The 26,558-nt window shown below is 36.9% G+C and overlaps 1 protein-coding gene across 4 annotated transcripts in view; it reads right to left on the bottom strand.

Moving 5' to 3' along the window:
- Window positions 1-26,558, bottom strand: part of nectin1b (nectin cell adhesion molecule 1b) — a 189,789-nt gene that overhangs the window by 67,232 nt on the left and 95,999 nt on the right. The window lies entirely within an intron of this gene.

Genomic DNA, 26,558 nt, shown 5'->3' with positions numbered 1-26,558 from the left:
AAAGTGTGACCTAATTGTGATATTTATAGGGAAATATGCAACAAAATGTGGCTGTGGTGACATTTCTGCAAAATGATACTTTGCTTCTGTCTCACCTAAGCACTACGTATCGCAAGCTACTGAGCTACTGAGCAAGTTTATTATATCAGAAAAGCCATATATATGGAGCTGATAATGTGATGCATAGCATGTTATAAGTGTTTTGTGATCATGACATAGTAACATCAAAGAAACATGAAAATCTACACTTATATTACACGTAATAATAATTTGGTGACCAGGAATAAATGTTTTTAGTGTATCCTGCCACTAGTGGTTATTTCAGCTGCAGTGAATTGTATGCGGGCCAGATACGGAAAAGGTGTAATACTGCATTAAATTGTTGTTGTTTTTCCCTGCAACTTTACTTTTCTGTTTAATTTAATTGCAATTTTGTTTTTGTTTTTCTGAGCAAATGTCATATATTTTTCCTTGATTTACAGAAGACGCCCACTAAAATGTCATTCTGCATTCAAGCATACTTACAACAAAAATCGATTTATGATTTTATTAACACAACAATTACTTTCCAGCCAAATACTAATTAGATGTAATTTAGCATTTTTAATATGCTACCTTATTCTTTTATATATTTTAATACCTACAAGTAAGAATAAGGACGCTGTGTGAATTTTTACATAACTACGCTGTTAAACTGAATGAGAGTTTTAAGTTTGGAGGTACATTTTTCTAGCGAGTCAATTAACCATTTATTTGCCGATAGATGACAGGGCTTAACTCTCATTTTAAGAAAAAAAAAAATAATAATAAATGATAAACATGCAAATTTTCCCAGGGAACAAATAACTACTATCATATGATCGTACAGTTCCAGCGCTCAGGGAGTAAATGCCATGTAGGAAGTAGAACTGCCCACACAAAGACAGGTAATCTAACCATCCCAGGCCAAAGATCAGCCTCAAGCGATTACATGTGATAGTCAGGGTAATAGACTATCAATTCCTGCACATCCTTGGTAAATTGACCAGTTGATTTGAGATAAATCAGACACTTCATGGCAGAGGGCCACATGTTTCCTACCAGATGATGATAGAGCTTAGGTCTACTCAGAAGGAGAAAATGGCAACTTATACTAGGATAAATGAGTTAGCAAAGTCAAATACAAAAAGTCTTTCACTGCTCAATGTCTACCTACACCTATCGTTTATGATGTCTCCTGTTGGGAATTCTGCTCCCGCCTGATGTTTTTTGGGCAGGTGAAATGAGGCTATTTAATGCACGGCCTAATTTCACTTCACAGCTTGCTGTCGGTGCACTGCCTTTAAAGATGGGGAGGTGAAGAAGGTCATCCTCAAACAATGAGGAAGGGAGTCTGCTGTCAGGCTGGGAGGGAGGCTAAGCTTAGATCTGCCTCTGGTCTCTTTAATAAGGATGACAATCGCAATTCCACATGCATACCATCTCACCCAGTGCCCAGACAACAGATTGTCCATTCCCTGTCTACACATATGGAAACGTCAAAAATACTGCCATGGAAGCTACTGAGTTTCAATACACATACACACAGAAATGAATACAAAGTACATGCTGTACTTTTACAGTAGTTACTGTACTACTTTTACAATGTAATACAGTGACAGTAAATGTAAATGTGTCCTACAACATTCAACAATATGATAGATTTGATGTAACTCAAAGTTAAAAGTAGATTTTTACTATACACGCAATTGTTACATTATTTTTTACCATCAAATACGATATATAAATATCTTTTTTTTATGAAATGACTTGTAAAATCATTCTTTTCATCGTGGCATCTGAAAACTCTCATAGCCAAGAGTCATCTTAATTCAGACTGAAATACCCACAGAGAGGTCGGCCTGAATGAATGACCCTTACATAAAAGCGTAAGCTATTCAGATGTTCTCATGTGAAAACCGAGGTGTCTGGAATATGCAGGCATTTTTCATCAGTGCTTAAGTTTTTATTACGCTGCCGAAATATGGAAATCCCATTAATTACAGTTTAAAATAGACCAATAATTCCGGAGCTGGACCCAACATTAACAATAAGAGCCATGTCGCATATAAATGGCAAAAACACGTGAGAAAAACACCCTTTCCACCAGGCGTTCATTTACATTTGTAGGGGAAGTTATGGCAAATCTTACAAGATGCCAGGCCTGCAGTCATTCTTTAAACACAAAGTGCTGTGACCTGGCTTGTGGGTTTGAGAAACCAATGCAGGCCATCCTGAATACACACACACACACACACACACCTTGTGCAAATAAACATGGGCAAATTACTGGCTTTCGTCCTGGAAGTAAGAATGTTTTTTTTTGTTTTCTTTCTTTTAGTCACGTTGAGCAAACAGCTAGAAATGTTACTTACGATATTTATCTTTTTAAGAGACCACCACGGAAGAACAATGCGTTTTCTCGGTTTATTTTATTGTTACAGCCAAACAATATTTACAAAATATTTTGACATTTTATTATCGGGCCCATTTTAGACACACGGGACATAACGCATTAGCTACCACGAATGCTACTTGAGTTGAATGAAGTCGACTGAATTCGCATCCTGATATGTCAGCATGGAATCTGCACTGTGCAAACAAATCCAGCTTTCCTACAGGAACAAGACAGATGTACTAAAACACACTAACACACACACACACACACATGCAAAAAATGGCACTGGGGAGTACACGATCACTCAAACACAAATACGCATACACACACGTTTAGGTAAAGGAAAACTGTGTCTTCTCACGGCTGGATGAAAGTGCCACACTGGAATCCAATCGTGCGGTTTAGCCTTGTCTTCGGTGATATGGCAAGGACGGCCAAACAAAATAACACTCTGTGCACCTCACATTCTCCCCGTGTCTGTAAACGCTTAATGCGACCGTGGAAACTCTCTGTGCATCCAACCTTTGAGAACCGATCGTCATATATTTCGCTTTTAATATTTCATTTCTCAGCGTGCTCTGATTTTCATATTAAAGTAAATTGGTCCAGGTATAATAGTCAACATAAAATGTCATGACATCAGCAGTGATTCAGTGTTTCATTTTCCGGCACTCGAATTCACAGACATGTGATTCATCTGGAAAGATTCTAATAAGGGTACAAGTGAGGCGAGCGTCGCAATTACTGTTCCTCATAGTTAGTGTTTTAGCGAACCGAACAAATCCCTAACCCTGAGTGTTAAACTTTCGTATGTAATTTATCTGTTTTGTGCAAGAGACGTGAATGATTGCTCGAATCATGTAGCTCGTTGAGGAAAGGTGTACTTTTACTCTTTTGAATAAAAAGTACAGTAGAGTAAGAAGTAAAACAAATACAAATGAAAAATACAAAATAAAAAATAAATAAATAAATAAATAAATAAATAATATATATATATATATATATATATATATATATATATATATATATATTTATATTTTTATTTTTTTGCTATGGCACACAATAGGACACAGTCCAGTTTTTATTTGTCAACTACATATATATATATTAATATAATAATCACATTAGTAGAAACAAAGTGATTTTTGAGGCATGTAAAGTCCCATTGTGAGATATTTGAAAGAAACAAGGATGTTATTTTAAGATACAAAGTCACTTTGCAAGATATAGTCATAAATGACAGAAATAAAGTTGCAAAGGTAAAGTCGGCAGAACATTATCTTAAGCACATATAAAAGCTGTAGTTGATTGGTTTATTTGCCCCAAGCAGGTCTACTTTTTTGACTTTCGTTCCCGAAGTAACTAGTTTTTGTTTTGCTTTCATACTCTTGAGGCTCTCAAACATCAAGGGCCCATAGCAGTCAGTAAATTCTGTCAGCCTGCAATGCAGTAAAAATAACAATTAATCCTTCAAACAATGTGATGTGTTGTTAAATTGAGTGTGTGTGAAGTTTATTCCTGACAGACTGCTTTTTGCACTCTAACTGATTGCTGCTGCTGCTGCTGGATAATCTAGTGTGTAGGTGTGTGTATGTGTGTGTGTGTGTATGTGTTTTAATTAAAGTTACATGTGAACTGGGAGAAGTTGAATTCAGAGGAGGCAAGGTGAAAAATTGTCTCGTTTTCTTGTCTTCATTTTGAGGCTGCTTCTTATCTTCCTTTACTCTTGGCCACTGCTGAGGTTATCTCCCAAATTACTCACAGAACTCATTTATTTCTCAAATGAATCGGGCTCTTCGGATATGGCCCCTGCCACCAGCCCTCCTCCCCACCAGCTGTGCAACGGTGGCAGCTCTCCTACAAAGTTGCGACGATTCACCAGAAGTGTGATGAAGATCAAAGCTCACATCACGCAGTATGAGCATACACACAGGTTTAGTCATAAGCCCTAAACACAAGTACACAGAGGCATTTAAAACTCTAATCACACATTAGTGCAGCTAAATAGCTGTCACTTTTGAACACACAATGCTTTTAGCCTGCGTATATCCCTGCTGAAAAAGAGGCTGCAGAAAAGGCTGGAAGTAGCTGGTTTTAGCTGGTCTTCCAGCCTGGCTAGGCTGGTCAGGCTCGTCCAGTGATCAGCCTAGGCAGACTGGGAGACCAGCTAAAACCAGCTACTTCCAGCCTAGTGTGGACAAAAGCAACCTGCTGACCAGCTAAAACTAGTTAAAACCAGACCGGGAGACCTGCTTAATCCAGCCTGTGTTTGATTCTACCCAACAGGTTTTCTGCTAGAACATCGTGCTTCAGCTAGCACTTGTGTTTTGAAATGTGGTATCTAGCTGGTTTAAGCTAGTCATTAATTTGCCTAAGCTTTTAATACTTGAGAATACATTGTCACAATGTATGCACATTAATGGAGAAAGAAGCTATTTGCAGACAGATGGTGTAGTTGTGACATCTGCCACTAGGGGCTAATGAAGGCCTGCTAACTAAACATCGATTTGGATGACACTAATCAGTCAGACTCTTTAGTTTCGCCTAGACAGACTGGCAGCAGAAAGTCTGGACACCACAGCAGCTTTTAAGGACTGCCCAAGAGGCCATCTGACCAATATGTAAAGAATCTAATTACAGTTCGTTTAGTTCAGTGTCATGTTTAGGGGACTGAAAATGTAAAGTCGATGTCCCTACAATAACACACCAGTGTGCAGGCAATAAATCATTCTTTCAAGGACGTTATCTTGAGTTGACAAGTGTCTATGCTGTAAAATCCTGCTCAGAAATTCTGTAGAATTCAGAAAATCAGATGATGGCTTCGAAACTCCTGATGTTTTAGCCAATTTATGTGACATTAAGCCTGCAGTCCGTAGGTGTGACATCTGAGGCTAAGGGTACATGACAACAATGTACTAAAAACAGAAAAGTTTCATGTACAGATGACAACATTGTCAAAACGATGTCTTTTCAAACTGCAGAAACATTATGCGCCTGCACACATACTGTACTCATCCTTCAAGCAAGCCCTTCTTCAAGGAGCATTGCCTTTAAACTGCATGTAAAATTGTCTACACAAAATGGCATTTTTGTAATTTACACTGAAATGATAAAAATTGCTCTTTGTAGCCCTTTTGAAAAGTTTTCAGGCCACCAAAATGCCACTGTTGTGCAAATTAATGGCCAAAACAGTTTAAAAAGTTTTCTCTTTTTAGTGGAGCAGTTTTCCCACGGAATTGGGCTACTTTAACACTGTTGACGTGGGTTGTTTTCAATGTCTGCGGGTTGAAGCAACACCAATTGAGTGATATTTAGACCCTTGATTTTTAATTTTACCAGGTGAAACCCTCCAAAAAAAAAATTGTATCTTACCCCCTGGAAGACAAGTTTTACTGAGGGACGGCCCTTGAAATATAATTGGGTTAGCTTTGGGTTGGTTTTGAGTAGCAATTAGGTGGGTATGGTTGTGAAAACCTGGCAACCCTGCCTAACACGGATGAGATGTGCTTGGAATCAGTGAATGAGGTGAAAAGAATGAAAATGCACATTCACTCTCTGACAGCAGATGGCACTGATAGAACAGCAAATATACAGATTACCATGGCAATCTCATAAACAAAGCAGGAGTGCTAAATTCTTTTTCTGATGAGGATTTTAACCTTGTTTTTGCTGACCAAAGTGTAGATATTTTCAAATTTGTAATGTCAGAAAATTAATAAACTAGCGTTCATTTCAGCAGGAAACTAAATTGCTTGGAAATGTAACGTACGTAGAGGCACATTTTTCCAGTTCACAGAAGAAAATAGTAATACATCTATTGAAATAACATAATAGTAAGTATACAATGACAGATTTTTCATATTTATATTAAAAGACAAAACAAAAGTATGTAATGAATTCTGCGGATGGAATACTTAACTGAAGATGCATTTGTTTATATGAATCACATACTGTAGTTTACTTCTAGGTCAGCATTATTGCAAAGGAGCACTTTCTTTTTCATTTTCTCTCAGAAGGGGTAAAGAGCAGAAACTGTTCTGCATATTTACAGGCAGTTGTGTTCCACAGAGACGACAGATGAACCAAAACATCTTGAAATGAAGAACATTCATGGCTGGAGAAGTTTTATCAAACCCTATGCAACTTAAACCAGAAGTCAAAGAGCACTCTGGGATTTTCTGGGGACAAATCTCTTGAGAGCGGTCCTCCACAAGAGCTGAGAAGTTAGCCTTGTTTATGAAACACAAAGGAAGGATTCTTAAACTTTTTTTAGAAAAATCTGAAGGAAAACAATGACCACTGTATTATTTCAAGATCTTGTTCTGCCTGATGTGCCTGTACGTCAGGCCTGCTTGCAGAAAACCTCGAAACTTGGCAGCATTTGTTTTCTTTTTGCTCCCTCTTTCACTCTCTCTTTCCTCATCCCCATCTGTTTTCAGTTTTCTCGGCATGTGTGACAAACAGCGAAGAAATTCCAAACTCAAGTCTCTCTAACCCCAACTACCCCCTTCCTCAATCTCCCTCCCCTCCCTCACTCTTTTCTTTGGCAGGGCAGCTTATGTCTCACATTTAATCATGATCACTTTGCCAGCCTGCAGGCCCTTAACCAATTGCGAGGAGGAATAGAAAGAAGCAAAGCTTGAGAAGGACAAGAGACTGAAATAAAGAGGGATATTTGGGGGCTGGCATCTCTTTAGATTTGGAGGTCTAACCATGTAACCAGCATGATTCTTGTAAATTAACTGGCAGCGACAAGATATTTACTTTGTCACCGCTGCAGATTTGGTCTGCTGCCAGATTTGAATGGCAGCCATTTTATCATAGTCACATCAGCTGGGGATGATGGGTGAATGGGGTGCCCTGAGGTGAATTGTGTTGGGGGGTAATGGTACAGAATTTGTTCTGGGACGGTGAATTAATGTAATCTGGCAAATTAATTATGCAAATGGGGTTAGTGCAGCTAATAACCCCGTTGGATACATTGATCTTAAGCTGGTAGCTATGTTTTGGGAAACGGCAGAGTGTTTGTAAGTGGTCCAAGTTGGTTAATATATGGTCAAAGCAGGTCACTCTGGCTGTTCATTGAGGGATTGTGTTTTCTTTACCACCTTAAATCAGTTTGACAAAGATGCTAGATGGTTTGTTGCTATTCTAAGATGGTCTACCAGCTTAGCCAAACTATCATTAGCATTATCGTATAAGATGGGCTGTGTTTTTTAGCCACAATTCCTGGGCTGTTTTGGGGGAAGATTGTGTATACAGCAAAATTCAACTGGATAAATCTTTGGAGGTCTAGTTTATGTTGATTTAATACGTGTCCAGAAACTTTTACACCGTCTTTGCATTTTATTCTCAAATTTATATCCTTTAGGGAAAAAAATAAAACATATAAAAATATAAAAAGAAAGAAAAAAAATAAAAAATTTCCACAGCAATACATCTTAAAATAATAATAAATATGGTAAAACACTTTTTTTTGATAAATGCACATGTAGATTTTTTATTTTTTAATTTTTTTAATAGGTAAAATATTTTTATTTTTTATTATTGCTCCTAAGTCAGTGCTAACAATATTAATGTATTTTTTATATCTAAATTTAAAGATCCAGACCAAAAATGTGAGCGTTACCGTTATTGAGCGTTACCCTGGAGCTAAATAAATAAACAAATAGTACTGCAAATACATTGTTTACTTGCTCAGTAGAAAGCACAAAAAAATTGTACTTACAAAGTGTTCATACAGTGTGAATTGTATAAAAAAAATAAATTCTAACAGTACAGTGTAGCACACGACACTAGCCTTTTGTCTTCCATGTGTAAGATTCTAGCATATATTAGGTTATCTTGTCACATCAGTTTCAGAGAACAACAAAACTATTTGTGCATTGGACTGGTTCCTTTAAATTTGCTATCTGGAGCGTGTACATTAGTTAGGCCTTTATGTTTCAGTCGCTCTCGAATTCCCCCCAGACAATCCCCAAAATAAAGAAATAAACAGAAACAACATTATTGACATGACAGTACACACTCATGCTTTTGATCTTATTGGAGGAAAAAAAAACAGATGTCTTGTCACTCTCAGGCTTACAGACCTTCTTCTCTTCTCAGGGCTCTTGATGTTTTTGATGTGCTTTAGATTGTGGCAGATGTTGAATGTGAAATGAGGTACATTCTTTTAAAGGTCACAGGCACCGCTCACAGGGCTGTTTACAGCCTTGAGTGATGAATGCGTACTCTACACTGAGCTAGTTACCTGCTGCCGAAGCTTAATTCCTCATTTCCACTCAGGAAAATGTGGATTTTAATGTTCAGAACCTCGCGGCCGTTATAGACGTGTGCATTTTCTACCGAAATTCCTCTTAAATGAGGCATGTCTATGAATGAATAAACACATTACTCATGTTTGGCTAAGATCTTAGCGTTTTCGTGTTTTTATAGCCATTGCGCTAGCTGAAATGTCATCCCTGACTCTGGCCCTGTGGTGCTGACAAAGCTGTTATAGACAGACGGAGTTGATAAAAGCAGACACCCAATAGGCTCCGTGTTCGCTGTCTGCCTGAAACCTTCCATTACAGTGAAATGTCGCAAGCTAGTACAAGGAAGCTTGGTCCCATAATAAGGCAATGGGCAGTCTGTTCTGACTGAAACCACAAGGTGAGCTAGAATGTTCTGCCTTTGAGGTAGTACTTGGGTAGAATTTTGATGGCCAGGAATCTAGAGCGTGTTGTAAAGAAGGCGCTTAAAGTACCAAGTGAGGATTGAGAGACACCTTGCCTGCCAATAATGAGATGGAATCCGGTTGTCTCATCTCTGCGCAGAGGCTTTGAAGATGTGGTGCATAATTACAGAACTGTAAAAATGGAGACACAAATCCTAATAAGGCTTGATGAAAGCTTACGCCTCCCGGGAACTGTCAAGAGTAAACATTATCAACCATTACCACCCCAATGCAGTGTGCAAATTCCAGTGTGCAATACCACCGCAAATAGGGTGCAATTTTTATATATAAATAAATTGAAAGATGTGATTGTAACATCCTGAAACATTTTGATATAATAAACGTGACAGAATGACAGCATCCAGTATGATAACGAATGCTCATAAGGTATTAAACTGCTCAAAAAATATATACCAATACTTTTTCTCGAAATTCTGCCATTGGGTAATCATAAAGTATATTAACTGTGGGCATTTTATTTTCACTTTGGAGATTTGCGATCACTTGTTTATACTGTAGAGCGTCATAACATAACCTGAAAACAAAAGAAAACTAATTCTTCGAAATTTAATATTTGTATTCATATTGAGTTCCTATTATATTGACTGTTTATACAGTACAATTGTAAAATGCAAAAGAAACGTTTTCTTGGAAAGGCTTTCTTGTCTTAGGACAACTTGAACTTTTTTAATCCACTTCAAGTGCACGACTAAGGTATATCTAAAACTTAAACCATTAAAAAAGTTGCTTAAAAACTATAAATTGAAATAAGTGTGTGTGTGTTTATGAGGACACTGCCAATTATTATTTGAAAGGCTTAAAAAACATACCAAATGTTTTTTTTTGAAAATCTAAAAATGGCTTTAGTTTCCAGTAAGGGTAGGACAACAGCACATACCAACCTGTTCTCCAACCAATACGTTTGTATAGGTCGCTTGTACAAATCACTGAAATATGACCATCTTGATTGGTAAGGACAGTTACATGTCATTTCATGACAGATACAACATGACACTATTGTTATTTTCACACCTGCTAGAGGGCGCTTAACTTTAAAATGTAAGGTCTTAAGAAAATACTTGCACAAATTACCTATAAGGTTGGTTTTTGTTGGAGCACAGCCTCGCAAATACAGTTTGTACAGTATAAACACCATTACACCTATGAAGAGTCCCCATGAACCACAAATACCAACGTGTGTGTGTATTTGAGGTCTGGAAATAAGTATGACTTAAAGGTGCCAGTGGTGGGTTTTATAGGGCCAGACGGTGAGAATTTGGGATGTGAAGACTTCTTTGACCAAACAATAGATGGAAAGGCATAATGACAGAATCTCTAAACATGCATTTTATACTTCCTGAGAAGAAGTGCAGGGAATAAGAGCAGTGTGATTGGTGTGGTGCAGATCTTAAAAACAAAACCAGATGGTACTGGGTTTGAAACCTCGAGTATTGTGCAGCTGTTGTTCCCTTTAGGAGTACCTTGCAAATGCGCCACTGTGAACTCCAAAAAGCACAAATAGGGGTCCAAGCACTTCCATGAACAGATGTGGTTACAACAAACAATATTAGGAGTCCGTGGCAGAATCTCCTTACTGCCGAAACCACATCAGATCTCAGCAGCTAATGACAACCAGCTGAGTGCTTAGAGTCACTGTTCTGGGATGAAAACAAAATATTAAGCCCTAGGTCCCCAAGCCACATTTTAATCATACAAGCCTCATTCTAAATAGAATTAATCAAACTGCACACTTGCTACCTGCAAAAACAAACACCCGTCCCGGCACGGATCACTTGTTACTATAGCCCATGCTGACAAAGTCCTATTGTTTTTCTTTTTTTTTTTCTGCAAAAAAAGCTGTCGCTTTCTTGGGACTCAAAGCAGATGGGAACATGTAAGTAAGTCCATGCAGTCATAAGCAATCCGTACCATTGTTTATCGTCCATCAAATAGAAAGTAGTGCCCTTAGCCAGTGACTGACACTGCCAGCAAATTAAGACCTACAAAGTGCCTCTCCTCTGATTTCTCTTCAAGCCTCACCAAACAGGGTGCGAAAGCTGTCATGTGTTCCCAAAACTCCAGGCTTCTCATCGATCAACGGCGGCTTCAAGCCAAGAGCCTCTATCTGCTTTCTCCTGCTCTGTGGCTGGTGGCACATCACCAAGTGTGTTAGCAAACGCCAACGTATGCTCGTATTGGGCTGCAGTGCCGGTCCTGTTCTCTCCTGAAATAATGAAATAAATTTACTCCAGGTCTCCATGGTAGACCGATCGGCCAGCATTAATTGGAAGCAGTTTCTCTAGCTTCATATGTTTAAGTGCCGGGGATAGGAAAGGCAGTGATAAAGATTATGAGAGAAAGTAACTTAATTAAAAGCAGCCCCCTTACTCTTAGTCTTCACACATACATTACAGCTGTTAGTTGCAAAAAAGTGACCACAAGACATTTATTTAGTTAGTGAATGTGGACTTGTAGAGATGCTACAAAGTTGAAGAAAGATTACATTTGGGAAAAATAAATGAATAAATGATTAAAAATAGTGAAGAAATTAAAGGAATTAATCATTTGAATATGAATATTCTGCCATTTTTGAATTTTCATGTCATTCCAAACCAGTTTTTTTCCGTGGAACATGAAGATGTTCTGAAAATAAGAAGGGGTCCCCATGGACGAAAAATATTGAAATATTCTTCAAAATATTCAGCCCGTTCTCATACATATTTTCTGAGGTAGCTAATCCATACAAATGCATACCTCACAAATTCATGATTTTTGCCAAGTCGCACATAGTTTATGAGTTGCACAATTCCTATGAATTTGTACGAACGACCTACACCTAAAAGACAACTCTAATAAAATTTTACCAGTGACGTTGTACGTATTTGTACAAATTAGCCATCTTGTAAAATATGTATGAATGGTCATGAGACAGAGTTGAAATATTTGTTACAAAGAGAAAAAGGCACAAAATCATATTTTTTTCCTTTTTGGTATGTAAAATGATTATACAACTTTTAGTTGCTAAATGCTCGACAGACATTTTTGCTTTACAGTTGCTTACATAATAATTCACATGTTTTTTTTTCCCCCCTAAACGTTGGATAAAATATATATTTATCCACTTTTTTCTTGAACATGTAACATTTGTCAGACTTGTCATATTTCCCGTCTTTGGTGTTTCTTGTCAAGTAAAGGAATGGGTCGATAATATAATCTTAAACCTTTGGAAATGGTTTTTCAAAGCACGTGGCTCCACAGTTTCATCAATTTACGTTTCACAATGACACATCTTTTCTCGGTGCCTCAACTTGTCCAAATTTAATGAGTGAGTAGATGACGTGAAGCAGCTCGATGCTTGCTTCATTGAAAACAGATGGGCGCTCATATTCTACATACAACTTCCAATTAGGGTCAAGTTCGACGGATTTGTCCACGAAATGAAGAAGAGCACACATGTAACTTAGTTGGGGAGTATTTAAACTTGTGCACTGCAATGTGTGCTAGCTTTTCTGTGTTCTCGTTTGGACTGTTAAAGGAAACCACTACAAGTGATCTAAATTACCTGGCATTGCTGTTTATTCTCAGTAAGTAGTAATAGTCTTAAATGGTATTAATAGGTATTGCATTGTTAGTCAGTCACCTTGACAACCATTATATTGCTTTTCTATTCCAGGCAGTTAGTTTTTAGAAGCAATAAAACTGATTCCTTTAAAAATTATGACATTTAATCTGCAATGCATGTCATTAGTAACCTCATTTTCAAAAGTTATGGCCAGTTGTCCAGCCCACCAATAACATTAGGCTGTGCAGCAATAGGAACGCCCACCATGACCAATGATATAGCCACTCTATGACTTCTAGAGAAACAATAATGTTGTGTGGATGCTTGAGTGGAGCCAATGAAGTCATTAGGGTATTTGGTGACTTATATCTGGTATATCAAAATCTCCCCTAAAGCATCATTCTTTGATTACACTAGAAGAAGATGCGATAAGAAATTTCCTTAGGCTGATATTATGAGGTTGATATGAACCATGATAAAGTGTAACATTGCTCTAGGTGTATCTCGCCGACATTATTATTGGCTCTGTAACTACAAACTCCAAATTAGGAAGGTAGATTTTGAGTTGATGTAATCAACCATGGTGGAGAGAGTATCTTTGGTATTATGATATAATATGATTACAGATGTCTGAGTGCAAGTAATCTTAAATTACTGGCATTCTTTGGCGTGAAAAGCGCAATATTGATTCTTAAAGCATTGCTTATGAAAACGGTGGTTGTGAAACGTGAATTATATCCAGCAGAGGTACGCTGCTGAGAAATGCATAATATGCATTATGTTTACTATCATTCACATCAACATATGTTAAGAAAGCCATCGGTTTGATCTTCCGTTCTACTGCACACAGACTTTCCATCATAGTACAGAGATTACGTTGACCTCTCTGTATATCAGAGGTTCAGTATCTGTATTTTATCAATTTTAAGGAGCCTCCGCTGAATTCAATACAGAAAAGGTCTCTTTGTCCAGCACAATAGCAGCTCTGATTGATGGGACTCCTGAAAGAACTGCCAGAACAGAACAGGACCCTCTATTTCAATTCCCCGTAGGAGATGAGTTTTGTCAGTTGTCAAAATGGAGAGCAGGAGGGAAAGAGAGGCTGATTTACTCTTCCTTTCAGACAGACAAGAACCGCCATAGACCTCAGATAATATATTACAGGCTAATGGTGCAAATCAGCACAATTGGATCAAAGATTGTTCGACGTCCGTGAACAGTTCTACCTGAAATCTTTCTTTAACTGTTCCATGGCTTTGATTGGATTCAGTGTTTTGAAAGAGCACATCATCAAAGACCCGCTAACACTTTTTTTTCCCCCATTCTATTTGCATGTCCTCCGTATAGCTCATCCAAAGATAGTTAATAGTTCTGTAGGGAATAAGTTAATTGTCCAGCTCTGTGGCCGAGTTTCACAACTGGACATTATTGATGATATTTTCCTTCTAAAGTGCTTATAGACTGAAAAGAAAATATATACTGTATATATAGTGCATGAAATGATAATATTTTAAAGTACACTGTATAATAAGTTGTAAATATAGCAAAGATTATTTGAGTATGTTCAAAAATAAATATTATTTCAGTCTTTCTACTTAAACTTTAATGCGTTTTTTTTTTTTTTTTTTTTTTGCGTACTGATGGCAATTTTGTTAATGTTATCTGCGAAAAATGACTAATACCGCAGCGGTTTGCATGCCAGGCAATGTCAATACATAAACATAATTATTTATATTATTGTGTATGACATCACCATTTTGATGAATTCACATGTTTGTAGCCACGCTGCAACAATTAGGGTACTGCTTACAAAACCTTGCACGAAACCTGTTTTCAATACCCACTTTTGTTGCAAACGAATGGAAGAGAACAAAAAAATAAACTCCTATATAAATAACGAAAATGACTTTCAGGTAAATAAGCTACTACTCAATTTTTACCCGTGTAACTAGAACCTATTTTAAACCAATCCTAAAACTGTGGTCTGTCACTTGCTCTGTTTAAGTGGCTGCAGTGTGGACAAGACAAGGTCAAACGTGACTGCGCAAGGCTAGTAATACTGTGACTCTTCGTGGAAAACAATTAGCTTAAATACGAATCCTGCTTTAAGCCTGTTAGCATGCACACGTAGCATTAGCCCTTGATCTTAGATCAAAGGTGTGTTAGGACACGTTGAGCTTTTTTAGAAGGGAACGAGGAGGTCTAGATTCTGTTAAGAGCTGTTTTCTGTGTTTAACATGGCATGTTAGCACACACGCCTGTCCTCTGGCAGACTGCCCTACTCTGCCACCGCCTCCTACGGTTTGTGTTTATCGTAATAAAGAACAGCGCAGATGAAGCCAAAAATCTCTCCGCAGCTAGGAAAAAAACACATTCGAATAGCTTTTCATCACTTCCAACTTCCAAAGTTTGACAGACGTTAAAGGTATTTCCTACAACAGTAATTAAAGAAACATAAAACAGCCACGTGGAACGAAGTGCTGGAAAGATGAGGAGATAATCAAAGCCAGTCAAAACAGAAATAAAACAACAAAGCTCGAAGACGTAACACGATCCGCCGCGACCTTTGGCCTCCGCTTCTATTGTTTAACTCACCTTTAAGTTAAAAGCCGGGCTCAACATTCCTTTAACAAGAGCGGCATTTGTCCTGTGTCACTTACAGATCCGAACAAAACCGTCTGGAGACCGGATCTCTTTTTACTGATGGACGCCAACTATTGTACTCAGACATGAATGTCAATAGGAGGCTTTTAGCTGGCGCGGTTTAGCCTTTAAAGCGGTTGAAAACAAATATATCCTTTTCCCTTTGTTGTCACAGTTAAGAGCTACAACAGGTCAAAATCCTCATAAATTACCAGAAACAAATATTCTCCTGTTTAAGGTCTTTTCGGGTTTAACAGGGTCTAAGCCAAAAAGCCGCTATCTGTTTTGTTATTCTCTGCACCTCCGTCTCCGAGGGACTCCATTTAGAGGTTTCCCTCCCTGACTGCTTTTATTTGTGCAGCGTAGCCTGGAAAATTACAATCCTGGAGGGATTCTGATCGGACCATGTCAACTTAACACAATCGTAATCCACAAAGAGAAAACATATTCTCTGACTCATGAAAAATAAGAGTTCCAGAAGGAAATCTGTTGAACATAGCTCCATGCAGATGTTTCAAAGTCTGTCTGAACTATTGAACACATGTCTGTCACACTGTCAAGTGCAATCGTCATACAAAGTTCAAATATAACTATAGTTATTCAACGGCATTGTATTTATTGAAGTGCTGATAAGTCTTAGTCATTTTATTATTATTATTATTATTTATTATCATCATCGTCATCACTATTTTCCTATTCTTCTTTTCTTATTATTATTTAATTATTATTTATATATTATTTAGTATTGTCAAAACTGCTCTTTAATTAAATAAATACATACAGTTAAAAAGTGTACAGTGTAATTAATTTAATTGTGTAATTACTTTTAATTGTAATTCATTGTAATTCATTTTAATGTAATTGTAATTTAACAGTGTAATTACATTTGCAATATGTATTATTATTATTATTATTAACATAACTTGTGTTATTATCAATCAATCAATAACCAAATAGGTATAATTACATTAACATTAAGACATAAAAATAGTAAAATAGCATACAAAATGTGTTTTGTTTAATCTGTTCATTCAACTAAGGCAAAAAATATTTTTTTAGAAAAAAAAAATATTAATAAATTCTGTTATTAAAATTATTACAATGCCCCTGACTCCCATTGTTCAGAAAATTAATTCTAGGTTGGTTCCGATGCAAAATATCGTTTAGAAAGCCCCACAGTGTGACTGACTTGCAGTTGTTTCTGCTCATTAAACAGAGGCAACTAAAGTATTTCCACTGAACATACATTTAATGAGACCGCATACCGTGTCTACGATAAACATTATTAATATTTCGCCGTTCTACCGCAGCTAATAATGCAGTATATACTGGGTGTCCCCGAGCTGCCTGGGAACAAAGGGGCCGGAGTCTGACAGGGCTGAAGTCTGTTTGCATTTTGCAGGAATCAGCACAGAAGGGCAGCCTGGCAAATCCACGCTAGTAACTTAATCAGTATCGTGGGCTTGTTGACTCTGCAGGTGAAGAGGAGAGGTTAGACTCTGTCAGCAGGAACTTCATGCCGTGCACGCGCCACAGTGCCTACCAATATGCGACTGATGTCAGGGAGGCCAGGAGGACAGGTAAACATCTACTGGTTCAAATAACAACAGGTTGTGAAAAAGATGTTTTTTAAGGCAAATGGTGTCACCGTTTTCACGGGTTTGCATCATGAGCGCAATGCACACAGAGAAATGATGACAGGGAACAAGCTTTTTTGACCATGTGGCAACATTGCAAATGTTCCCGAGCTGGTTTCTAACTGTGTTCCCGGAAAAATGATCCGGACAATATACATCTCCAGGCCATATCTAAAATCCCATGACATAACTTCCTTCTTTACTTTTACCGTGCCTGGAAAAGTAATAGAGTTACCTACAGATAAAAGAGGGTCTAGTAACTTACCGTTTGTGAACATATTGCATTATAAATTACAGCAGTAACGTTGCGTGACACGTGAACATACAAACAGAAGTCCAAAAATACAACAAAAAGACATCTGGAGCTCAGCTGTGAGAACAAAAACTCTTTCCTTAGTTCCAAGGTGAAATGCAGTCAATGTTGAAAGCCTGCTCATCAAGAGTGCGTTTTTTTAAACATTTAACGCAGAAATGTATTTTTCTAAGGGATTTCGGACTCCAGAGGCGTGCGCGACCAGATCAGCTGACCAGACCACAAATGTTTTAATGTACAGTGAATAGAAATAAACTTTAGAGACGCATAAACTGTTATGGTCTTGGGAAATTCATATGCCTCCATGTTTTGGTGAGAGTTAGCTCGCATCCCTGATAAAATATTCATAAATATTTTTTGTTCGCATGGGGGTTTGTATGTATTTTTACACGGTTTGGCAGATTGTTTTTTAAAAGCAAGCCGAATAAGCATGAAGCACTTTTTCTTTATGTTTTGAACCGCGTGCAGAATATTTGCTTCCAATCAAAATTATTTCATATTTCGTTTTTTTATGCACGTCTGTAAGGTTCATTTCATATGATCTGCATTACAGCGTTTTAAAAGCGGCAAAGTGCTATTTTAAAACCTACAAGAAAAGTATTTCATTCTAGTAGAAAAGTCCATTTACGTGATTGCTGAGTAGTAAGAATTCTAAAAGTTATTTTAAAAAAAATAATTCTAAAAAAGATATATCGTCCTCATTTAACCCTATATTTTTTTTTACGATAATTTCAAATTTTTCAAAACCCTAATTCCATATAAAAATGAATATAAATTCATGAAAATTCAGCAAAATGTTAAATGGAGTGTGTTTGGCGGCTTTCAATATTACAGGCAACAACAAAGAAATACAGAGAAAAAAAATCTATATTTACAGCAAAGCGGTGTGTTTGACAGCATTTTCTTCCATTCTTTTTGGTGTCTAAAAGAAATAATGCAGAAAGGTTTAAAACCTGCAAGTAACTTAGCAACAGGTTGTGTATCTTGTGTGTGTATTTAAGGTGTGGTACTATAATTGAGAGCATAAAGGCTCACAAGCAGCTGCCTTGAGACATAAATACACAAAATGTTTTGTTGAAGGGAGACTTCTTTTATAATACCTATTTATATCAAACAGTTTTGTTCTGAATGCTAAGCATAAGACAAAGAAGAGGAAAAACAAATGCTACAGTCTCAAGAGTCTAACACAAAGTCATATTGACATGTGAGGAACCAGACAATGCTGTTTCTTTTTCTCTCTCGCACACACATACTCAAATCTCTCAAAACCCGGCTCACTTTAGAAACTCCTCATTCGGATCCCCAGTCTACCCAGAATGCTTTAGCAGAACAGAGGTGTCAGCATTTCCACAGAGGCTCTGGTTTTTGAGTTCTTCTCTCTTGGCAGGCAGCGTTTAATAGAATAGTAACGTCCGGCTCTTAAAGGGATAGTTCACCCCAAAATGAAAATTAGCTTTTAATTTAATCACCCCCCCGGGCCGTCCGAGCGCGCTAAAGATTTTTTAGCCGAAACCGTGGTCCTAGTGATTCAGAAAATGCAAGGCAGAGGCTACCGGCATTTCAAGAGTCAAAAAAGCACTGTTTTATTTTATTTAAGCACAAATTTAAAACTAAAAATTTTTAAGACTTGCACAAATAAAAAAAACATGAGCATTGTAAGGAGATGACTATGGTGACGTATTAAACTGCGACATATTAAAATGACTATAAAAAACATGACTTATATTTTATATATAAAGAAATTGGATGAATTGTATCCATTATTAATTTAAACAATTGTTTTTAATTAATTATTACATTAATTAAACACCAAAATAAATGTAGCCTAATGTAGTATGTCTTACTTTTTTATATTTTTGTAATACATTATCTTCTTGTCCATCCACCTGTTTAGATTTACAACTGCGTGCATCCAAACGTGCGTTAATTTTTACATTTTGTACATTTCTCGCCATTGGTCAGTAAGAGGCGCTTTCACTTTAAGAAACAAAGCTGTTTCCTAGGTAACGGCTGAATACAAAGCATCGCAGAAAATGTGTTTGTGTTTAAGTATGTTGGGTTCGCATTTTTTTTATGTTGTGTTTATTCTCATATACATATTTATTGTGAGATGTGGTAATCATGCCGACCTCGGCGCCCAAGATATAGTCACCTATGTCTTGAACGGCTTGAGAGGGAGCACTAATTGTATGGGTACGCCAGCTCACTTTCATTTCGAAAGATGCCAAACAATTAATCCCAGAGACTTGATGCATTTGTTTGCTCAGCAGCTCATTTACAGAGCTGTAAGTGAGATGCAAATAAATACACAACTAAAAGGTGGTGCCCTGATGAAAGCAATAAAGCAAGCATACTCAATTAAACCCTTTCAAATATACATTTATGCAAAATTGATAAGCTTCTACGTGCGCTACCAAAGATATTAAATTGTCCAATTTGAGAGCGTATCGCTACTCACAGCAAAGCATATATTAAATAGATTTTAATGGATTTCCTTGTGCAGAAATGCCAGAGGTGCCAAAGCGGTTCTATGCAGTTTCTGGGATATAGCGAGTGGTTGTCAGCGAGTCGTTATGCTTTTTTTAGGGTCCAGCTGGTTGTTGCCAGGACTTTGGTATGTGGTTGTTTGCTAGGGTGTTGTAGGAGGTTGCCAGGGTGGCAGGAATGGGTGCTGTAGCTGGTTTTCGGGGTTTTTAAGTGGGGTTTAGGGTGTCTTGCGGTAAAGGGTGGTTGGTGGTGGGTAGGACATTGCTAGGGTGTTGTAGGAGGTAGCTAGGGTGTTGCTATGCAATATGTCAGATGTTGTGGGTGGTTGGTATGTGGCTGCTAGGATGTTGTAACTGGTGTCCAGAGTATGTGGTTGTTAGGGTGGTTGGCAGGAAAGGTTGGTTGGTGGTTGGCAGGATATTGCTAGGGTGTTGTAGGAGGTTGCTAGGGTGTTTCTATGCAATATGTCAGGTGTTGTGGGTGGTTGTATGAGAGTATGTGGTTGTTAGGGTGGCTGGCAGTTTCGTAGGTGGTTACCAGGGTGTTGCTTTGTGGTTGCTAGGGTGCGGTAACTAATTGACTGGTTATTTATGTACGCGTGTGAGAGTAATTGGCAGGGCAGTGTGGTTGCCAGCATATTGCTAGGGGGTTGTAGCTGGTTGCCAGTGTGTTGCTATGCAATTTCTATGGTATTATAGATGGTTTCAAGGGTATTTATATACTGGGTTGCAGCTGGGTTGCTATGATATTGTAAGGTTGGCAGGGCGTTCCCATGCAGTTTAGGTATTGAAAGGTATTTTTATGCAAGTGTTAGGGTGGTTTACAGGAAAGGGTGGTTGGTGGTTTACAGGATTTTGCTAGGGTGTTGTAGGTGGTTGACTTGGTATTTATATACGGGTGTAGGAGTAATTAGCAGTACAGGGTGGTTGATTGTTGCCAGAAATTTGCTAGGGTGTTGTAGGTGGTTGCTCGGGTGTTGCTTTGGGGTTGCTATGGTGTTGTGCTGGTTGCCATTACATTGTTATTTTCCAAGGTGTTACAGGTAGTTGCCAGGGTGTTAGTATACGGTCGCTAAGGTGTTGTAGGTCAACAGGTGGTTGACAGGAAATTGGTATGTGGTTGCCGGGTTGTTGTTAGATGGCTGCTTGGGTGTTAATATGTGGTGGGAGTTTACAGTTTCTAAGGTGTTGCAGGTGGTTGCCAGAGTGTTGTGGGAGTCTTTTGTTTCCTATATGCATTTTCATGGTTGTGAGGGCGGCTTGGAGGGTATTTCGAAGCAGTTGCTAGGGTGTTTGACAGAGCATTTACTTATTGTTTTAGGGTGTTGTGGGTGGTTTCCACAGAATTGTCATGCAGTTTAGTGGGTAGTTTTTAAAGCATTGGTATGTCGTTGCAAGGGTGTAGGTGCTGGTTGCCAGCATGTTGCTATGCTGGTGCTGTAGGTTGTAGTAGGTGGTTGGCAGGATGTTACAATTGAATTGAGGGTGGTTGTAAGGATGTTTGCTATGTGGCATTTGAAAGGGTGTTGCGATTGGTTTTCAGGACATTGCTTTGCAATTGCTAGGGTGTTGGGGGTGGTTTCCAGAGCATTTTTATGTGGTTGCTAGGGTATTTCGAGTGGTTACCAGACCATTGCCAAGTAATTTCTAGTGTTTTGTTAATAAGGCTTAATTGCGAAAAATCTGATTGCTTTGAAAAATAAAAATGGATAATTTGCTGCATCTTTGTTTAATACTGATGTTTTTGGGTTTGTTAAAAACCTCTGCTGAACTCTAAGCACACATTAGTAGTGCTATTCATCTTTGCAGGCACCGCTAGTAATATTATATATTATATGTTATATGTACTTAGGATTTGGATACATAACTTCTAACTGAATGAATGTGAATCTTACACACAACAAAGTGCTACATATGTCTGCATATGTTTTTTGGTTTTTACATGAATGTGCTTTTCTGAATGACATTTCATTGAAAATCTAAAAATATAAGAAATTACTAAAACATGAAGAATTACAGTTCTGATGTTTGCAAAGAGCACTCGTAGTTCACATTTTATATTGAATATCCTGGTTTGTAACCATGCTTTCAGTTCTGTTCTTTCTCTCAGTTCAGGAAGGATAAAAGCATTTTCTTCATAGATAGTGCAATAAAAAAAAATCGACAGCATTGAATAAGATTATGATTTGCTGGAATCTACTGTAAACCATGTAAGTGCTGGTGGCATAAAGACAAACTCAAATGTCATATTAGTGAGTCTGAGAAGACACATTAAATTGTATGAAGATAAAATAATATTGTCTCTCTCTCTCTCTCTCTCACACACACACACACACACACACACACACTCTCTCTCTCAGGGTTGGAGAACTGCTGCTTGTGTCATCACATGAAACACAGTATCCATCTAAATACAGTCTGATGTTTAATGACTATAATTGAATATCTGAGACTTTATCTAATGGATATTAACTGTGCATATACATTTTGTATTGGTTGGCAAATGTATTTCTAAGCACGTTACCAAATTGTAAATCTGCACTGTATTACTAATGCGGGATATAAAAAAAAAAAGTGGCAAGAATTAATTGGATGATTTATGAAACATGTCAAGAACATGTCTACAAAATAAAAAAAAATTTGTTACATCTGTTAAAATGTGTATTTTATTACATTTCTGCCATTATTAACACAAAGCCGAAAATCTAAACAAAATAAAAAACAGTAAACAGTTCTTTCTCTTTTAAGGGTGTTGCCACAGCAAAGACATCATGGTCTTGGAATATGTGAAACTGCACGCCCGAATAGCACGTCTATGTTTCATAATTTTTATCTCTCCGTGGTTCAGTATGAACGTATTGCAATTTGTCTCTACTCGAAACATGGCATACAAGGAATTATTATTTCTGCACAATCCACGCAGGTTGAGAACGCAGATCAAATGAGGTTCTTTTTAGCCGCGTGTATAATGTAAAAGCATACCTGTATATTTTATGAGTTAGAGTGTCTGACAGCACGTGTACGCGGAAAGCTGTCAATCCATAAGCAAAAAATGCAGCGGGGATATTAGAGTGAGCAGATTCATTGTAATGAAACACATCTTGGTCAGTGCAAGTCTTCTTGTCTTTACTGAAGAAGTGTCTCTGTAGCACCGAAGCCTGTCTGACACGGTGATAACAAATTACACTGACAAAATTGGTGAGATATTTGGCACCTTCCAAAATAGAGTACAGTTTTTCATCAGATGGTCAGTGATGTGCTGAGACTATCTCTGTAATGTCAGGCAAAATATTAAATGAGCTGTTTTTGAGTTCAGTCCTGTTAATAAAAACATAGCGGACGTGTTTATTGTAAACATAAAATTTGTCAAACGAAAAACATTGATTGATCATTTCGTAACAAGCAAGAAAGTTAACAAGAAAACGATAAATAAATGAATAAAGGTCAAACGAATGTTTAGACATAGAGGAAAAGATTAAACAAAATGAAATTACAGAAAAAAACATTAAATATAATAATAATAATAATAATAATAATAATAATTATTATAATATTATTATTATTAATAATAATAATAATAATAATAATAATAATAATAATAATAATAATAATAATTAACAACAACAATGATGAAGATAATAATAATTGTTGTAATTATTAATATTATTAAATTTGAAATGTATGTAAACATATGTATGTATGTATGTAAAGTTATATTATAAAATAATATATATATATATATATATATATATATATATATATATATATATATATATATATATATATATATTTTTTTTTTTTTTTTTTTTTTCTGGTTACAGTTAATTACAATTAATTGGTTAATTTTGTAATTTTCCTGATCACTTGTTTTTTTATTATTTTGCTTTCTCTAAAACAACTCTTTCCTAAAAGTCTGTCCATTTTTTCCTAAAAGTTTGACAGTTTTGCATTACAATAAATAATTTTCTTTATTTTTGCAATAATATTACCTGATATTATATAATTAAACACTTTTATCAAATACTGTCAACATATTATCAGTATATTTTCTCTACTTTTGTCTTACAATAACTTAAATAAAAATCATTTTATTTAACGTCTCACCTGTTCATTGTTTATTTACAATACATCTTACAATTTTGTTAGACCAAATTAAGTTTGATTGTGTTCATTTCACCTTTTAGTTGCATTCAAGAAACCTTTTAATTAAAGTAACTTCTCTTAAAATGATTAAATGAATCATTTAATCAAATGAAGCGCCTCAAACACTTACCTAAACATTAAAAAAGTGCCATGTGACTCCCAATACAGAAATCAACAATATGCTATTATTATACTGACTGAACTCATAATGTAATTGTTAGCTCTGGTATATTGGCTTATCATTAAAACATATGCGCAGTGTGCTCTGGAAATTTAATTGCGGCCTTATCATAAAGCGACGGTTAAACAAACACTAAAGAGCGAAGAATACAGGATGTGTACATACGGTTAAACTGAAATTATAACAGAGATACGGTGCAACGCATTAAACTCTGCAAATGTATAACCTGACACGTCATTAATTTAATCCTGACATATTACATTTAATATTTGTATAATGACTATGCCGTGCCGTGAATAACAACCCATAACTATGTCTTTTTTTTTTTTTTTGGGCGAACTGTTGCTTTAAGCGCGATGTTTCGTATCAGATTCCCAATCTTACTATGACCCTGGCCGTGCCGTTCATGGGAGAGTCTCATGTAGCCAAATTCCCTTTCCCTGCACCGCTGAGTGACACAGCATGGAAGTTCGCTCTGGAGGGAATGAGGCTGATTCCGTATCATTTAGGCTTATCACGAGCGAATATGCTTTCAAAGGCCCGTGGGGCTACAAAGAGAGCTTTGAGGAGACGGACAGGGACAGCTGCTCTCCAGGAACCCTGGCAAGCGAGTCTGCGCTCTCTCGTTCCCATCTGCGATTGCTTTTCAGGGGTGGTTCAGCTGATCAAGGGCTGAATTTAAAAGCACTGGATGATGGAAAAGTAATTGCCCTCGCTGTGAAAATAGACCATGCACGTTGTATCACTTATTTACAGCCAATGGGGAAAAATATAGTGCTCTGATATATATATATATATATATATATATTTTTATTTACTGTGATTTCTAAGTGCGGAAAGTGAATAATTTGCATTGCTCAAGAGAACTATTGCTCGGCGCGGTGGGGAGGCCACATCCAGCTGTTAGAGCTGTTGGGATTTGGAGCTCATGGCTGCAGTTCTCTTGTACGTAGACAAAAGCTTCTAAAAATCTGTCACATTCAAAAGTTACAAGCCATTTAACTTCCTAACAAAAAAATAAAAAATCGGAGTACAAGTCTGCGCAGAGCGATCTCTCGTCTGTATTCTCGCGTAGGGTGTTTTGTCAGAGAAAGAAACATAAAATACTGACATTCTGACAAAATCTACAACACAATAATCTGGTTCCACTTCATATTAAGTGGCCTTATAGGAATAGCTCACCCAAAAAAAATGAAAATCCTGTCATCATTTGCTCACCCTGGAGTAGTTCCAGATCTGTATGAGTTTCTTTGTTCTGCCGAGCACAAAGGAAGATATTTTGTACCTATATGTACAACGTTACATCTGTAATTAATTTCTGTATTTACGATAAACCATCCCTTACACCTTAAACCTATCCGTACCAACCAAACTTAACCCATATCCCACCTCAACAAGAGCCAAAGTGTTTTGCAATACGAGCCCAATGTAAATGGTACTTATTTATTTTTTAAATGTAAGTACATAGTAGTTAATGCAAACTAATATAACGTGGGACCAAAAATGTTTTAGACTGATCAGATATTGCTGAACTACCACCTTCGGTGACCAAATCCAGTCCACAAACACATAGTGGGACTTAAAAAAGTAATATATTTAAAATACATTTGTTTCGTACTAAGTATAGTTAAAATCTATTAACGTATTTAATGGCATTTTTGGACTTACTAATATAAAAAACTGCAATTCATGTTTATTTGGAGTAGGCGACTATTTTTTTATATCAAACCTAAAATGTGTTTTAATGTCACTACTGAAAAGGATCGTATGATTCTCGGCGGTTTGTACATAATTTACGAGGTGGCTAATTCGTACAAATTCGTATGACCTCACTCATACAAATCGATACGGTTTTTGCTAAAACAGACATAAAGGCCAGTTCAATATAATGTGAGTTGTGAAATATAGGTCAAATTACAGATATTTTTGATATAAGCAGTTTTGTGCTTTTATTTATACAATATAAATGTGTTAAATTGTTAAATGCTATAATTATTAATACGTAAAAAAAAGGTAGATGGCAAAATGGCGCTTTCCAAAGTTTAAGTGAACTCCGACCCGCAAAATCACGTTACGTGAATGCCTTTTTTTTTTTACGCCATGACCTTTGTCCGGCAAAAATGGAGGAGGCGCTAATTTTTTTTGTTCGTTCATGTTATATGTTTAGTTTTAATAATTGTTATTGAAGCGATCATTTCCGCACCGAGTCTGTTTTAGCCGAATTGAAGTGATAGCCCATTAATATTGATATTTTGGCTTTTTGGCTAGGTTTAACACTAAGGAAAGTGCACTTTTGCTTGCTCGACCAACTTAATATACAAATCTATAGTTGTATTAATTAAGTTTAAACGTGAAAATGTCAAGACTGTGTAACTATACCGTGATAAAAGAGGATAACGGTGCTGCTTCTGCACCTCTGCACGCCTTTTTTTTTAAACATATCTGTAAATATCTGCAAT

Source organism: Puntigrus tetrazona, chromosome 18 (assembly GCF_018831695.1).
Source record: "Puntigrus tetrazona isolate hp1 chromosome 18, ASM1883169v1, whole genome shotgun sequence".
NCBI classification, from domain to species: domain Eukaryota; kingdom Metazoa; phylum Chordata; class Actinopteri; order Cypriniformes; family Cyprinidae; genus Puntigrus; species Puntigrus tetrazona.
Note: the sequence above shows the minus strand (reverse complement) of the source record. Positions and strands in the feature narration are given on the sequence as shown.